General features: G+C 35.5%; 1 protein-coding gene across 6 annotated transcripts in view; it reads right to left on the bottom strand.

Annotated features, from left to right (window-relative positions):
* LOC118205143 (5'-AMP-activated protein kinase subunit gamma-1-like) overlaps positions 1-18,396 on the bottom strand; it is a 552,717-nt gene that overhangs the window by 73,803 nt on the left and 460,518 nt on the right. The gene's annotated exons all lie outside the window — the stretch shown is intronic.

Raw genomic sequence — 18,396 nt, forward strand, 5'->3', positions numbered from 1 at the left:
AATATTCCTAAATTTGCTAAGACAAGTTTCAAGGTTCTAAAAATACAGAGCCATCTTATTCAGCTGCAGAAGTGCAGAAAGCGAAGCCTGGGCTCCAGGATTTAAGAGAGAAGTGCTAGTTCATACAGCTCCCCCCCCAAGAAACAGGAAGTGAAGAGTGATGACGTAGCCATGTTGACACTGGCTGCAATTTGTAGCAAAGATATAAAAATTTTAAATTTGAGAAAAAAGAGAAAATTTTATTACTGTAAGCATTTTAACGTTTAAAAAGTTAATAATATTTATTTATAAATTTAAAAAATAATAGATAAAATAAGCTACGCTTTCTTAAAAGTTGCAAGTTTCTTCCTCTGAGCATTTATTATTAAATCATGAAGGGGGAAAAAACTATAGCATTCATTATTTTTACTTCGAAGAGAAACACTCTAGCTTAAAATTTACAGTTAGGTCAAAAAAGCAATCTTAGATTAGATTAAATTGTGAATAAAACTACCGATTTCGAGGGTGGGCAAACAGTTCCTCTTCTTAAGCTGTGAAAAAAAAAAAAAAACATATATTCAACATTACGCCAAATTAAGGGTTTTTTTTGGGGGGGGCTAACTTTAAAAAGCTTCTGTTACAGTAATTTTAGACAGAGTAATAGAATTCTTTCACTTAAGCATACTAAGTGAGAGAATTTTATTACTCTTCGGAATTCCATGCGCCGTACATCTGAGGTGTACATTGAAGTCGGTGGACAAAACCTCGAACGCTATCTTTGAGTTATGTTACATTTTGTCACGTAAATTTATTGTAAAACGAATATTAACTTACATGGCATCTTTTAATTTCTGATGTTTCTGTATACATCAACGCGTCAGGAAAGCATTTCTGACCCTGCACTGCTATAGAATTCCGAATCACTAGGGGTGCACCCTACCCCTGCTAGAAGTTCTAAAACATGGTACTCAGACATCCTGTACATAACAAAAATAAATAAAAACAGTTCAAAATCTAAACCAAAAGCGCGCTGAAGCAGCAACCAGTGGTGGTAATAATGCAAAATAAATTAAAATAAATAACATGTTTAAACTCATCCCATTCAGTTTGGAATATACATATGCAAAAACCAAAAATCCAGAAGCACATTAACAAACTGCAAGAAAAAGGGGGCAATAGATGTCAAAACCAAAAACGAAATAAGGTATAGATTACTTTAACTGTTTTTCTGAGATTTAAACTTCAAACTTTGATTTGTGTTTTCCGTTAGTTTAGACACAGCTGATTCATTTACTTCTTGCGATGTACCAACCCCCTAATGACGATTGGGCGAAAGATGTAAATTTCTCATTTGACTTTTGGATTTGATATATATCGTCTCCTTTTTCTTGCACTTTGTAAATGAGCTTCTGGATTTTGGGTTTTGCATATGTTTTTTTAATTGACTATGGGATGAATTTTAAACGCATTATTTTATTTTGCATTATATATACACACACACACACACTGCGCTCCAAAAGTTAAGGAACAGCATGTTTTTTTGTGTCGTGTCTAATTTGAGAATGAAGCAATATAGAAACAAGAAATTTATACAACATGTTCACTAAACAGTTCTTTAATGAATGCGACATAGAATGTTTCGAAAGTTCATCACAAACATGAATTACAACAAAAAATAACTTTCTTGGCAGAAAAATCCAGTCTTGGAGAAACAGTATATCACAGCTTTTTGAGGAAAAATGGGGTGGTAACATTACAAAAATGGGTTCTAATAAAGAATGTGCCCACCCCTAGCTGCAATACATTGACGGCAGCGACGTTCCATGCTGAAGCTGTCGGTCAGTGAAATGGGAAGCAATGACCAGACAAGGAGTAATCCTTGTTCAAGCTTATTTAACGACATTGGAGGAGGACTTAAAGCAGCATCCTGTTTCCTAAGGTAGTCCCAAAATGCTTTATCGGATTCGGGTCTGGGGTTTGAGCTGGCTATTTCATACGCTCCATACAATGACCCTCAAGATATTCTTCAGCAACTCGAGCTCGGTGCGGCTGCGCATTGTCGTCCATCAGAAAAAAATCCAGGACCAATAGCAGCGGCATATGGGTGGACAAATTGATCAAGGGTTTCGTCTCGATATCTCACACCGGTCAAAGTTCTTCCATTTAACACATGCAGATGAATGTGACCACCGAGTGAGATCCCAGCCCAAACTATTATTCCACCATCTCTGTAACTGTGTTTTTCCACAATGCGGAATTAGTTGTATCTGGTGCGTTGTTCCCTCCAGATCAACTGATGACATGAATCACTCTCCAATGGGAATCTGGACTCGTCAGAGAAGATAACAGATGCCCATTGTTGACTGGTCTAGGAGACTTGGTCTTTTGCCCAACATAAAAAGGCACCTCTGTGTCCTCGGGTCAAGGGGACACAAACAACTAGTCGTCTTGCACACATACCTGTATTGTGCAGGCGTCTGTGCACTGTAGTAGCTGAGATTTTTGTTCCTGTTTTTACTAAATGATCTGCAATAAGCTCAGGGACAGCAATGTTATTCCTCCTTCGGGCCAAAATTCTCTCGCAGGTGTCGTAACTCTAAGTCTGCCTAGAACGTCTTCTAGACACAGAATCCTTGGAATCAAACAGATTCCATAGTCGTTGGACCACACTACGAGAGACATTGACACGTCTAGTAGCATCAGCTTTTGACGTTCCCATTTCCATCCATCCGATCGCATGCCTCCTCAAATAATTGGGTTGGACTTCTCCTGGATATTGTCTACGAAACTGTAATAACAACTGATAATCAACACACGTGAACAAAAATTACAATTTTTGCATTTTTGTATGAAATCCATTCCATTTTCAAGCTAAGTCAAAAAGTGGAGCCATGTGATATGATGGCTAAGGGTTCACGCCATTGGCTGGGACGGTAAACTTTTGCAACTCATGTACAAATATTCATTTCTATAAAATAAAAGTGGTAACTATTGTTTTTACACATATTTTCTTAAACTTCGTCTCTGTCATGCATATGAACTGTGAATTTAAACGTTATTGACATTTTTGTAACGGTGAGCTTTGAAAAACATGTTGTTCCTTAACTTTTGGAGTGCAGTGTATATATGAGAGACTAGAGAAAAGGTCAAGACTTTCGAAAGAATATGACATTTCTCCAATACTCGGATGTATCTAAAGAACGTTTCCAGCTACAACCAAAAAATCTTAAACGAGCACAAATATGAACATAAATATTTCAATAATTTTGTAACTGTCTTAGATTCCTTTAATGAAGAATACATGGACAGATTTCGAAGAACATATTCTCATAACGGCACTAGCTTTTGAACCACATCTGATCGATACCTTAAAAGAACCCATGGAATTGATTAAGTTGGGGGAAGATAATATTTATTCAATCTCATAAAAAATTCCAATGAAATATAGAAAATTAAGTTAAATATCTAAATTCGCGTGATTTGCTTTCCTGCTTTGGAAGTACTGCTGCAAATCAACATTTTAATACATACCTTTACCTTCACTCGCATTTGATACTAACTACTGTGAGTTATCACCAATAGATGAAGTATGCCTTAAGCCTTTCACGTTTGTATCAAAAAGAAGATGTAATATTGGTACATCTAATCACCCAGAGCCGTAGAATGCATTCAAAAACTCTACGGTTTGGAATAATATGGTCGTGGGGAAGTAAAAGTTTCTATAGATCTTAAATTGTAAAGCAATCTTTTACAAATGGTCGTATTCAGTCTCTGCTAGATATTAATTCAGAGTTATTTAAGGAAAAGCATTCTGAATTGAGAGCACTTTGTCACAAAATAGGAAAACAGTTTAAGTCTGCATTCAATTAATCAGTAATATCCTTAACATGCACCGAAACGTCAAAGTTTACTCTTACGTCAAAGTCAGACTTTGGTCAAAAACACAAAGTTCATAAAAATTAGTAGAATTTGCATTCACACACAATTGTCTTTAATCAAAAACACAAAGTTTATAAAATTTTGTAGAATTTTCAGTCACTCAAAAGTCACATCACATGAAGACACATTAAAAATTTATTCGCAGATACACCCTTGTGGGCGTTTCAACGAAAAAAGTAGCACAATTTCCACTTTAAATCTTGGAATTAAACATAAAGCATCGTTACATCATTTGAGAGCATCGTTACTAATTTCATCAAGTCTTTTGCTTTTCGGACTTTAAGTTCTTTAATAATTTGCCTTTCTTCTCTGGGAGAGGTGAGTTCAATAAAATTAGAGGGGGTGTTGCCTTTCAGAGATTGAACCCGAGTAGTACTTAAGTACTGTAGAAAAGTACTGAATTTCTTCTTCAAGCTCAGTGTTTTCTTCAGGGTGTGGCTTGAAAACCTTTTCCTAGCTTTTCAGCCATTAAGTTTGCAATCGCAGCTTCTGAGTGGTGCATGACACCCATGTGATTAATAGGAGAGACGGCATTGATCCTGCTTTGTTCTTAGAGACCGGGCAATCCTCCAGACTAAGTTCGATTGTAAGTCCATATTTTCAAGCAAGGAATCCCATTTATCAGAGCGGAATTCTTGGACATCGTTTTTAATTTTCCTATTTAGGTAATTTAAGTGTCTTCTGTCTTGAGGATTTCGGGATAACTGCCATCGTTTCCTGGCTCGATTTCTTCTTTTTAACTCTTTTATTCTAGTCGGGAGTGCAAGATGATTTACAGAATTTCTATGAGAAGAGGCATTCTTAATAGCAATTTGCATTTTATGCCTAAGTAAGTTGATTTTCAATATCACCACAGTGATTAAAACTATAGCTACAGGTATTAGTCTAAGCTTGTCAGTGAATTTGCTCCAGTTAACTTTGTAAGAAATTTTCTTTCAGGGCGGGTAAATTCCGTAAAAATCAAAGCTTATCGGGAAATGGTCAGACATCAAATCTTCGTGAACTTCCAGCAGAGGAGAAGTACTTACATTTTTGAGTAGCACAATATCCAGAATTTCACCTGTGCCGTTATGATGCAGGCGGGTAGGAGTGTGAGGGACAACAAGCCTAATATCATTACTTAGCATATAGTTATTCAGAATCCGGCCATTTGCATTGTCCGTCATTCAGAATCCGGCCATTGTATTATTCCAATTATGGTATTTTGAGTTTAAATCTCCCGCAATTATCGTGGGATAATTTGTAGAAGAAAGTATGTCAAGATCGTAATTTTAGAGAATTCCATTCGGAGGGAGATACACTTCATTCGTAGTACTATAAACAAGCATAGCAGTATTTTCAATAAGGTTAGTTGCAGGGAGGTGAATAACAGTGTTTTATATGATTTTTGATAAAAATCGCGGGTTCTCCACCCCTGTTATGCATTCTATCATTTCTGGCAATAGAGAAACCTGGAAGTTTAATTTTGTCATTCCCTTTAAGGTGGGTCTCGTTAATTAGCATTAAATCAATCTGATTTTTATATAAAAAATCTCCGATTTCGTAGAGTTGATTTTTAATGCCTCTAACATTGAAATAGCAAACTTTCAAAAAGCCGGCGTTGGCTGCAATCACAGTATTAATATTTTGATTTGAACTAAAATTCATAATCAAGATTAGTAAAGTATTCGAAGGCTTTCATGCCAACTTAAAGTTTAGCTAATATATTTTTAGTATTTTAAAATTCATTGAATAATTCTTTCGCTTTTTTCACCTGTGTTTTGAACCAATCCAAATAGGTGGGCTGATCTTCAGTAGGTTTTTCCAAAGCCGAAGGCTTAACTTTAGGGTTAGCACTAAAAAGGGCAGGAAATTCATCATCCTTTAGTTCAAATTTTCTTGCTTTAGTTGCTTTTAGTTTCTTATGATTTTCCATGCTTTTTTGAATTTTTTCAAGGTGCTGCGAACAACCTTTATACGATGAGACGTGGGGACCTCCTCAAAGGGCGCAGATAGCTGGTTTTTGCTCTCTAGTTAGCTTACAAGTATGAGTTTCATGATATTCGGCGCATTTCAGACAGCGCGCTTTATAATTACACAGGGGCCCGTATGTGTCCATAGCGCTGACACTTATGACACTGCACGGGCCCTGGCCGCGATTTACATGTTTCAATGCGAACATCTAGTCCTCTTAGGGTCTTGATTTCATAGATCTTCTTAGCTTCTACATTCCTCTTACATTCAGCTACAAAGAGCGGGAGAGGGGTCACGTTACCATCTTGAAAGCTTTTAAGCTACCTAATTTTTTCAATTGGAATTCCTTGATCCTTGATTTCTTTTATAACTAATTCAGTATTAGTATTTCGTGAGAGTTTTCTTATAAGTGCCTTTATAGGCTTTTGCGATTGAATTTGAAATGTGTGAAAGGGGATGCCTCTATCCCTTAACATTTTAGTGACTACTTTGTAGTCTTCAAAAACTTTAATCTTGAGAGTGTCTCCACTTAGGTTACCTTTGACTTTGATGCCTAAAGCCTCTACCTCTTCTTTAAGTTTGTCCCAGTTGGAGTTAAAAATCATCAAGTACAAATAGAGGAATATGCCCTGCAGTTTTTTTGGGTTCGAAAAAATCATTTGCGCTTTCACTATCTTGCTCCATTTGATCATCAGGATTTAGCGTTTCGTATTTCTTTTTTTTGGCCGGGGCCTTATATTCAGAGTTAGATCTAGTACGCTTATCGCGAGTCTCGGAGTAGTAAAACCATCAGCGTCTGTGACGACTTTTTGCTTTTGTTTTTTAATACTAGGATAACTGTCGATTTTGGTTTGTTTGAGCTTACGCTTAACTTTTCCATTTTTTCTTTCGCTAGTTTTTTCAAACATGATACAAATCTTCTTTATATATATAAGCGGCTAAAGTGTGTGTAGCCGATAGTTTATTGTTGCCACTCGGAAAAATGAGCGCGGAAATTAACGTTTCAGCAGTTTTTAATTAATATCTCGACCGATTAAAGTCGTACGAAGATGAGAACGGTATCTATGGATTCGGAGAATTTTTTGGAATCCGAGGATACGCGTCTCGAATTTCAACTCGGCGCCGTTCCGTAGATATGCGAGAAAAAAAAATTAGCACGTAGCCAAATTCCTCTAATAGGAAAAACCCAAGAAAGAAAGTGGAAAATGTAGGGAAAACGTAGGGGAAAATTAGTTTTTAATTAATCGGCGGATTAAAGTCGTACGAAGATGAGAACGGTATCGATGGATTAGGAGAATTTTTTGGAATCCGAGGAATTCGCGTCTCGAATTTCAACTCGGCGCCGTTCCGTAGATATTCGAGAAAAAAGAATTTGGCACGTAGTCAAATCCCTCTAATAGGGAAAACCAAAGAAAGAATGTGGAAATATAGGGGAAATTTAGTTTTTAATTAATATCTCGGCTATATAAAGTCCCATGAAGATGCGAATGGTCAAAATGGCGAACCACGGACCTGCGGAATTCAACGGTGTGCTTCGCTAAGCCCGGGAGCCAGCCGTTTCGGAGGAGATAATGTTACTTCACCCCATATATATATATATATATATGCGGCTTAAGTGTCTGTTTGTCGCCGATAGTTTATTGGTTGCTTGCGTAACTATACTTGCCAATGGGGTGAATTTGCCATGGCACAGGGTTGCCGTTTCAATTGAGACATAGACAACTTCCTGTAAAACTTGCCTTTGTTATAACTATCAATAAGTCTCAGGGCCAGACGCTTAAGCGTGTTGGCATTTTTTTACCTGAGCCTGCATTTGGACACGTTTATGTTGCCTGTTCAAGAGTTCGTGAAAGAACGGAAAAATAATGGATGGTCCTCTGCAAGGCGAGCTTAAAAATGATGGAAAGATCTACACAAGAAATGTTGTCTACAAATAGATCTTTGACATGTGAATTAACATTTTATTATTTAAATCATCTTTATTTATTGAGCTAGCGGTGGCTCTTAAGAAATATATCGCCTGCGGTTTCCTTCATTGCACTCTACTTTAAGCAATTAAGCAAGTAGAAAGGGGAAACCCCTTGGGGCAGTAAGCAAAGGGGCTTCCTCGCCGCATGCCCTGGGTAATTCAGTTTAAATTAGCAGACACCTTTGCACAAATCATTTTAATTACAATTTATAATATCTAGAACAGCTTTCTAGTTAAAAATTAATCTCAGATAACAGATTCTCATTTAAAAGATAGACTCAAACTTTCAGTCACGAAGCTGGAACCAAATACTGGAGTACTTTCAAGCAACAAATAAATGCAAAAGTTGCATTAAATTACATTATGTGCGTTTTATAAATGTACACGGAAACAAATATATGGTATTTCATGTTCTTAAGTGCAACTCATTTGTAATGTCCGAGTTAATTAACCATTTTTTAAGATTCTGATCGTTACTTTTCTTTTCGTATCCCTCAACAGAATGCAAATTAGCTTTAAGTGTATTTAAGTTTAGGGTTTTGGGGCTTGAGAGAAAGCTTTTGGGACTTGTGCAGCTCTGTTAAGCTTACAACCTGTACTAAATGTTTGCCGTTAGCTATATAAATGTAATTATCTCATTATATTCTCTCGCAGACTATTACTTTAAACTTACGCGCAGATGCAGTTATCTAAGCCAGCTTACAATTTTTTACGTCTAGTATGGTTGTAGGACTCAAATTCAAGTACCTGTTTAGGTACAACCTTATATATTTATCATTTTTCCTCTGTTTCTAGCACAATAAATATATTTAAAAATAATTAAATAATATTTGCAGAACAATGATACTAAAGATTCTATTCCCTAATTGTACTTTTGGCCTGTTGTCGAAATTTAATGTGGCCTATCAGGGTGCTGACCACCCCTGAACTAGGCTAAAGATTTTTCTGGCGTTGTACAGTTTTATTCATGCATCAATAAAACAGTACTCGGTAAACGATTGCAGTAATCAACCAAAGATTAATTACGGTGCTTCTCGTAAATGCAGAAGACATTTATTACATAATAATATATAATACATAATATATTTATTACATAAATAGTATATAATTTAGATTAATGTTAGAAAAATTAAGCTAATTGTTTTCTTTTTAAAGATTTTAATGTCATCTGACAAGCTTCAGTCAGGCATGCATTTCGTTAAGAACTTGATTATCAACACTTAGACGTATTTAAAAAGACTCATGTGTAACTGTTTGGACAAAGTCCCGTCCTGAAGAGTATGAAACGCACAGCTAGTGATTAAAACTGCAAAACCAACAAAGCAGAACACAATTAAGTTTATTTTACAAATTCCTTACGATATCTTCACAACGAAGGATGACATTATTAAAATTTCAGATAAGTTGGAAAAATAGAATATGATAGGATTTAAAAGTACGGCATGTAATTACTATGAGTAACAATAGCGGATGCTATACGGTTAAGTCAAAGATACTTAACATTCAAAACTTAAAAGCGTTTTTTCGCCTTAACTCTAAAAGAAATTACGTAAGAGATATGAAAAACATAATACAAAGTCTTCTGTATTTAAAAGATGAATAGAAGTCACATTAAAGAGCAGTTATGAATAGGACTCATACAGTATGGAACTGAACAGGGAAAAAAAATTAATAGAAAAAATGACACTTGTACAAATTTTTATCTGCCCAAAACGGAGAACAATATATGTTGTTTAATAAGAGAGAGACCTTCCTTGACTGAAATGGTTGCGTGGCACTTTATCTCCATATTCAACACCAGATGATTGAACATTTCTTGAAGTAAGAATGCCCATTTCTCGGTTAGGTTAGGTTATTTAATTATGGCAAAGCCTCGAGGGCTATCTGCCTAAGAGGAGGGAAGCCTTCGTGGAGGACTTTCTAAGGGAAAATGGCTCGTATAAACGTTACAGAACCACGGAAACACCCATGCAGCCAGCCCGTTCGCGGGATTCGAACCTCGGACTGAACTACCAATGTTCAGCGTTTTTACCGCTCAGCCGCTTGTGGGCCACCCATTTCTCGATAAACTTCAATTCAGTACCTAGATGTTCGCCGGCGGATGCGTTCGTGAGGAAAAACGTCTACCCTCACTTTCTAACAACTCCAACACAACAAGAGTCTGGTGTTTTTTTTGGCTTTTTCATCGATAAATACGAAGTCTGCAACAACGACAGCTCGGAACGGACACACATGGCGAAGGATCACTTCTTCACAATAGCAATGCTCATTAACGTTTATAACATCGAAAATGTAAAGGGCGGCGTGTGGCTTCCCAAATGAGCATGTCAGGACCACCATAACAATGTTTTTCCTTCATATTAATGGAATGAAACAGTGTCTCCATCTCTCTCCATATAAGGTAGTGTATCATTATACGGTTTATTTTCAGAACAGTTGGATCGGATCCTATTCCTCTCGTTCGTATCAGGTAGTGTGCAGAATCGCTCGTTACATTGAAACGAACTCTCATCTGTAACGAGGATTCGCCCCATTGATTATGCGTTCAGTTTTTTGTGCTCTTTACACATACGATGAGCGGCCGTCGATGGGATGCAACGTTCATTACTACGAGCGAATGGAACATTTTTTATGTTTCTATCCGCTCATCACATTAAAACGCGATATTTTAAATTATATTGCTATACGCAGCTGCTATGCGGTGTGTAACTAATTAACAGGATAGTATGCACTCCTCCTATATACCAACCGAAATATTTCTAAAAACATGTTTTTTCAGCAAGTTCGGTCGGAGAATTAATCTACAAGTGCTATATTTTACTTGCAGATCCAAAATGCTTCTTCCAAAGTCAACTAATTCATAACTCAGTCAAGTATAACGAAGGCAAAAGGTAATGGAAAACATTTACAAGAGATAATGGATTTCAATTTTGTGGCTATTAAACTCACCCTATCGACGTAAAATAGAAATTTAACTCAGCAACAACATAAAAAGAAACCTATTCCGATGTTTTGCCAGCATTTCCGACACTTTTTTAAAGCGTGCATTTCAGTTATCAATTTCATAAATACGTTCAAAGTTGCAACACAAACATGAAATTACTGGCATTCAATTTAACCACTAATTTTGAAACGTGGTTAACCTATTAACTGATTACGACGAAATTTTTCGTCATGCCTGGAAGACTACCTAAAGGTGAATGACGACATTTTTCATTACTAAAATTAACCGTATTATGTTGAATGCATTACGTTTTATATAGTTACTATGAATTAAATTCGAGAGCGGTTATGTGACATCATAATGTTGACGAGTCATGTACATGTATAACCATGTTTTGCAATCTGATACTCGAGCGCTATTCGTGAATAACCGATCGGTGCACGCGCTTGTTCGCTTATACATTGTGAATCGAATTTGCACAATTTGGCTTCACTTTAGTCTGCATTTCAGTATTTTACATATTAGTGATTTCAGTAATTTTTATTTATTTCAAAATATGGCTAAAAGCTATTTGTTTAAAAGTCTACCACATTGCTTCAAGAAGTATCATACTGCAAATTAATTCTTTTAACACTGAAATTACTTCATTTATATATTAAATATCATACTTTTTTGTGGAAATAAAAAAATCGATAAGTTAAAAGCAATTTAATTTTATTATTTGAAGTACGATGACATTACTTATCACAGCGGGGAAAAAAGTCCCTAATGTCAAACGAGTTTCACAAAATTTTATTCCCCGATTATCAGGTTAAAAGACCTAATCATCTCGGCCCTCCAGAGCGGTGAAATCACTGAACACTGATAGTTTGACCTGGGTTCGATTTCAGGCAAGCGGGCTGACATCATGGGTGTTTTCGTGGTTTACCCTAGGTATAAACACGGATATGAGCCAGTTTACTTTAAGAAGTCCTGCATGAAGGCTATTTCTCACTTAACGCAAGTAGCCCTCATGTGCCTTCCCATAATGAAAACAAAATCTAATCATCTCGATTAAGAATAAATCCTTACTTTTTTTTTCCTTGATAGACTAATACACAGATTGCATTAATTTACAGCACGCTGAAAAAGGATAAAATATGCAATTCGCCACCCTAAGAAAAATGTTCTAAATAGTATATTTGACCTTTAACTAGAATCCGCCCCCTGCTATGCATCCATTTTTCTTCATGAGTTAAGATAAAAATGCTTATTTCAGGGATTGTGCTATCCTTTAAAAGGTACCAGACTAAATACTGAACTGAGAAACACAGCTCTAATGATATAAATAAAAACCAAAACAGATGAACGAAAAACACACATACACTTAAAAAGGCTACGGATCTTTTAAACTACACAATTCTTAAAAGCTTATTAAGGTTACTATCACGTGTGGAGCTTTGCTGTCTTGCCAAGCAATTTCACAAACGAAAGCGAACTGTTTCTGTTTACTTAGGTTTCAAAAGTTTTTGAAGTATTCAGTATCCATTATAAAGAAGGAATCCACATGAAAACGTAAAGACAAAAAACAGAACCTTAAAAAAACAAAACGCTTACGTGCAGCTAAAGTCGAAAGTAAAACTTGAAGGGGAAAAAAGTATAAATAAAGGATCTTGAAATAACGAATCAAAACTTGTTTTTCTCGGGAAGAGTAGATAGAATTTAAAATAAATATACAAGAACTCTTCCCAATATCGCTTCCCTTGCATTCATCTATTCAATATATAGAAATTATTTCTTTTTTGATACATACTGGAAAAAATTAGTTTTTGGAAGATCGGAATGGAGTGGACTGAATGTGACCTATGTATTTTTCTAAGTTGAAATCACGTCAAATGTGCCTATGATGTGCAACACCTTTGTGAAGGATTTTCTGCCAGACACGGATTTATGTTTACAGATAGAGGTAATCACGAAAACATTCATGCAGCCAGTACTTTGCCGAAATTCCAAACCGTGTCCAAGAATGTTCAACGGTCAGTAGGTCCATCAGTGCCGGAAAAAATACTCGGCCAATGATGGATTAGAATATTGAATGAATTTGTTTCATTAACCTTTTCGGAGTACATTTCTGGCTTCATCATGGCTTAATTTCTATAATTAGAAGTGCCAGAGCCCTATGGATAACCACCACGGAAAAGAAAAAATTATAAATATACAAAATAACCAATAAAATAATAAACTAACTAATAATTAAAATAACTAAATAATTATATAATTAAAATTAAATAAAACGTAAAGAGAAATAAAAAATTCCTATATTAATGGTAAATGTTTAAATAATAAAATAAAATACTGGTTGTGTATTTAATTACGGCAAAGCACACTAGGACTATCTGCCTAAGGGGAGGGATGCCTTCGTGGAGGACTTTCTAAGGGAAACTGGCTCGTATACACGTTACACATGGGGAAAACCACGAAAACACCCATGCAGCCAGCCCGTTCGTGGGATTCGAACCTCGGACCGAACTACCAGAATAAAATACTGGACTTCGACTTATTTGGGGTTCTGAATGGAATTACAATGTCATTTATTAGCTAAGATATAGCTCAACCGGTCTCCGGTTGAATTTAAACTCTGAATATACATTATAATAAACTACTTCAAGGAATGATAGAAACAAAGACCATTCCTTTCCCAACACACCAATAAAAAACGTTAAAACGGTCTCTAATAAGAATGGAGAAAACGCTATAAACTTACATATCAGGGAAATTTTAATTGAGAATGTGTAGGTGTGGAAACAAAGATAGAAAAGTCCAACTTTATCACCACCACATCCTGCCAGTATCATTGCTGCTGTCAAGCAAAATGCGAAAAGAGAAAATTTTTTCTCAATCACAAGAATAAAGTAACAAGTGACAAATTTCGTCCCCTTGTATTTGATTACACCGTGTCAAATACAAACTTTTGACACGATGTAAATTAGAAGAGACCAAAATGTGCTCTTATTATATCCGGAGGTTCGCTATAGTGGGGTTTGAGTGTATTTACACAAGGGTAATTCAAAAGTCCTAGGAAAAAATGTGATGGATATAAAGATGTGGAATATGTATGCCAAAATGACGCATTCAGATCATACAGCGTACTGTTAAGTGATAGATAAAAGCGTTCTGCTGGCATTAATTGTCATTTCCGTCCAAATTTTGAGCAGTATGTATCACATCCATGGGGGCTGCGGACGGAAATGGAGCAGAAGCTTAAAGGAGGTACTCCTGAACCGTTTTTTTATACCTCCTTTGCGTTGCTATGCTATTTTAGCCGCAATCCCATATGTAAAACGCAAATCAAAGAGTTTCACGACGTTCATGTAACCGAGTAATGTCATGTAATCAACGAGTTTCACGTTACCTCTTGAAACTCGTAACAGGAATGATCATTTACGTTAATAGAACATATTTATTTACAGCTCAACAGCACCCTATGCAACTGCAATAACATTTCTGCATTACCATTCTATCGAGGTGGCTGCGGAGCGGTTGTTGATTTATGGATCGCTGTCTGTGGGCTTTCAGTGTTTTAGCGGAATTTTGCTCGTGGCAATGTCTATGGGTAGAATCAGAAGTGCAATGCGAAGTCCTTTTGAGACAGTCAAAGGAAGAACTTGAATATGTGACATGAGAGTGAAATAATTTACCTCGTCATAAACTAGCTTTTCGATGACGAATTGAAGTAATTCCATTCTTTGAATTTCCGAACGTTGGCTGGCTCCGAAGAACGCCATACAGACTGAGCACACAAAGATACGGAATTCATATGTGCAGTCTCTAAGACAAATGACAGTCTTCGAGCTGTTACGAGTTGTGAGACCACGTGCTTCGAAATTGCAGAAGCAGTAATTATATTCAATAACACCTCCATTTGACATTACAAGAGTCATAATTTTACGACCAGTGTTAAGAGATTTTTAGCGATTTACCGATTTTATCGATTTTTAGCGATCACTGGTATCTATCATCCAATATTCTCGATTTCATGGAAGCTGACGGATCAATGATCCTGTTGCTGCTCTGATATCGCTTCAACTATAATGAACCAGAGAACATAAAATACAACCGAAAAATTAAGACCGCGTGACTAATTCAGTCTGCTGATTGTTTCAGACAGAGCAACAGGTCTGTCTCGCATAATGAGGGGAACTCTGCTTACAATAAATGTTTCTAGCCTTCAATGCCGTCATGTATTGTTAATAAAGCTTCTGTAAATGTGTTTTATTGCTACATCCAATGAGTAACAAGCAACCTAATAATAATAATGTTAACCTAATGTTAATACGCAACCTAAACAAACCCCAAACTATGGAATCTTCCCCATCAGCGCAGCGTACCGTCACCACCCCACCATTAAAAAACCTGTTTATTTCAGTTCCTTCTACCTGCTTCATATTTCTGCCAGATGTTTTTGATGCATCCTAGATTCCTGCATAAAAAGGGAAGAAAGGCAAATTAAGATTTCGAATGAGGACAAAGCCGCTATAGGCTACCGCAAGGCATTGCCTCTAGCGTGTGCAGGTTATTCGGACTGTAAGACAGAGCATGCTTCTGCCTCTGGAGACCACGTTACTAGGTTCGTCAGCTCTGGTACATAGCAGTTCTTCGGTTTGTTTTGCGTTTTAGGGTCCCACTATTAAATTGTTATGCCGATGAGAACCTTTTCACCCAACTTCGCGTTAAATCAATTTGTACAGCCTCTAGCTACTGAGCTTAATTTTAAATTCTGAAATTTACTGCTGTTTTATGTTATACTGTCCCAAGTGTTTGCCTGATCTTGTTAAGCACAAGATGTGCGTGTTATGTTCACAGTTCTGATGTAATAAAAATGTTTGTTAAACCTTCTCTAACTCTGTAGTTCTGTCCATTACTAACATGTAAAGAGTTTGATGCTAGTTTATGCTATCAAAAAACTCCAAACTCTATATAACAATCGCTTTGTTTCGGAATATATATTTTTTTTCGCATTTGAACATGAAAAAAAGAGAACCCGACTAACCGATACAACGTCAGCAGTCCATGACGGTTGCTTTGATTTATTTGATTATGACAAAGCACACTAGGATTATCTACCACAGAAAAGAAATAGTTTCGTGTATGGTTTTTCTGAAGGAAACCGGCTCGTATAGACGTTACACATCGGGAAAACCACGAAAACGCCTATGCAGCCAGCCTGGAATCGCCTGAAACTAAGTCGGAACTACCAATGTTCAGCGACTTAATCGCTCGAGGGCCTATAATCCGTGATGAAGATAATTTCTAGTAATTTCTCTTCAAGGCTACAAACTTTGTCAGAATAGAAATGCAATTCAATGTCAAGGTATAATAAGAAATAAAGGAATTTATAAGTATTTACATACAAACAAACGTAATTTTATTTACACATCGAAGAACAATTTTGTAAATAGGAAACTAGGTTGTTATTATTTATTCTCATGTTTCGTCCTTCTAGGCAAATTTTCTTTGAAAACTTAGAAAGCTTTCATAATTTGTTTATTTTTAGTTTAATTTAAAGTAAATTACTTAATGATTAATTAAACATGCTAGAATTATTTGAAAGGATTGTCAGTCTAACAATTTAATAATTAGCTCTCAATATATTTGAATTACAAAATGCAGCCAACAAAAACGTCTTGTAGGTATAGAACTTTAGATTTCAAAAGGAAAATAAATATAAATTTGAATTTTTTCCCTTTCCGATATCATTATTGTAGTTTATGAATGTTTTGATAAAATATTTAGTAGCGATTAATTCTTTTTCTAATAAAATTTATCATTTTGTAAAAAACTAGGACAAACAATAAACATACCTTTATATCAAATCAAACTGCCTTCCGCAAACAATCTAAGTGTCAGGAGAAAAATTATGAAATTGAGCTTGAGGAACAACGAAACATTGTCAGCTTTCGGGTATTTATCACAAATTAAAACAATTTCTAGAAGAAATTTAAAGAGAAAACATAAAACAAAGTTACTTAAACTGCACGCATAATACATTTAATAATGTGATATCAGGCGGCTTGCGTTGACAATGAAATACAGACAAAATGTATTTCTCTTAGTGTTTCTGTTCTGAGCTCAGAAGTAAAGAAGTGATTCAGTGTCACTTAAATATTTTACAAGTGTTAGTTTTCAGTCGAAATTTACAGTGAAATATTACAGCACTTGTATGACATGCAGCTCAACGACATGCATTTAAATGATATACAGACTTGCTCAATATTTCCCACCGTGCCAGAACACAATTCCTGATTCGAAATCCTTTTACGACAACAGCTAAACTGACAGATATGACAGCAGCTGATTTCGAAAGATTAATTCACTTCGCAGCTGGCTCCGGCATAAAACAAATATTTAAAGAACTAGAGTTGAAAGAATTTTGGACAAATTTGTCAAAAGAATATCGAAACTTATCAAAACGAGCTACTCATATTTCGCTTCCTTTTACGATAACTTATACGTGGGAGGCAAGTTTTTCACGTTAAATTGCAAAGAAATCCAAATACAGAAACCGATTTGATGTTGCGCCTAATATAAGAATTCACGATTCTAACGCTGTGATTGACATTAAGGGAACGGTGGACTTAAAAAATTAGTTTTTTACGTTTTTGTGTTTTCAGCAAGAAATATATACATGTACGTATTATAACATCAGTTTATAAAATATATGTGCAAAATTAATTTTTTTTAATTAAAAATTTTTAAAACAAATAATTATAGATTTTAAATGCTCCTTGCGCGCTAATTTTCAATATATTTTCCTAATTTTAAGTTTGTTATAAAGACTTAAGAAAAGTTTCTGTGTATCCGTTATTGAATATGATGGATCAGAAATTTTTAAAAAGGATTTTTGTGAACTTAAACCCAGTTTTCGGAAAAATATCACCTTTTGTTAAATATTATAACAAGTTTAAACTTCTTAATAACCTCATATCCCAAAACGCATACACAGATCTACAGATCTATTGTAACATATAACAAGATAGTTTCTTCCAAATATCATTCATTTTTAACTACAAATGAGACGCATGGAGCATTTTCAAGACATACGAACTGCGAAAAATTTTGTTTTGAGAAAACCGAGTTTAATGTTTTTCTTCAAACTTATCTTTAACACATGGTCATGAGGAACAACAAATTAACTTTAAATATGAATATACAGATACTAGATAGCATTTTCGTATCATTTAATTATTTTTAATCTCATAATATTAATATGAGAAAAATAAACATATCGCAAATTGGCTCGTGATTCGAAGTTTAAGGTAGAAACAATTTATGCATTATATCCAATGAAACTTTTAAAATTCACTCGCATCCTATGTTTTACCTTCATTTGTTACATTTACATTATCTTTTAATGCTTTATATATTTTTTACTTATATTTTTACTATTTCTGTTTTTTTTCCAAGCAGGTAAACTTCTCTTTTTTTGCTTTGGTTCAAGCGAGCGACGTTGATCACGCTTTCCTGCAATGCGTAGAGAAACCGAGATTGTTTCTTCCTGTTCTAGACGTATAACATTCACACAACCAAAGTTAAATTCATTAATAGCTGTCATTACTGACATTTTTAGCCTTTT

The sequence above is a fragment of the Stegodyphus dumicola genome, chromosome 9, assembly GCF_044657685.1.
Source record: "Stegodyphus dumicola isolate Sdum_Otavi_A_Nest chromosome 9, ASM4465768v1".
Taxonomy (NCBI): domain Eukaryota; kingdom Metazoa; phylum Arthropoda; class Arachnida; order Araneae; family Eresidae; genus Stegodyphus; species Stegodyphus dumicola.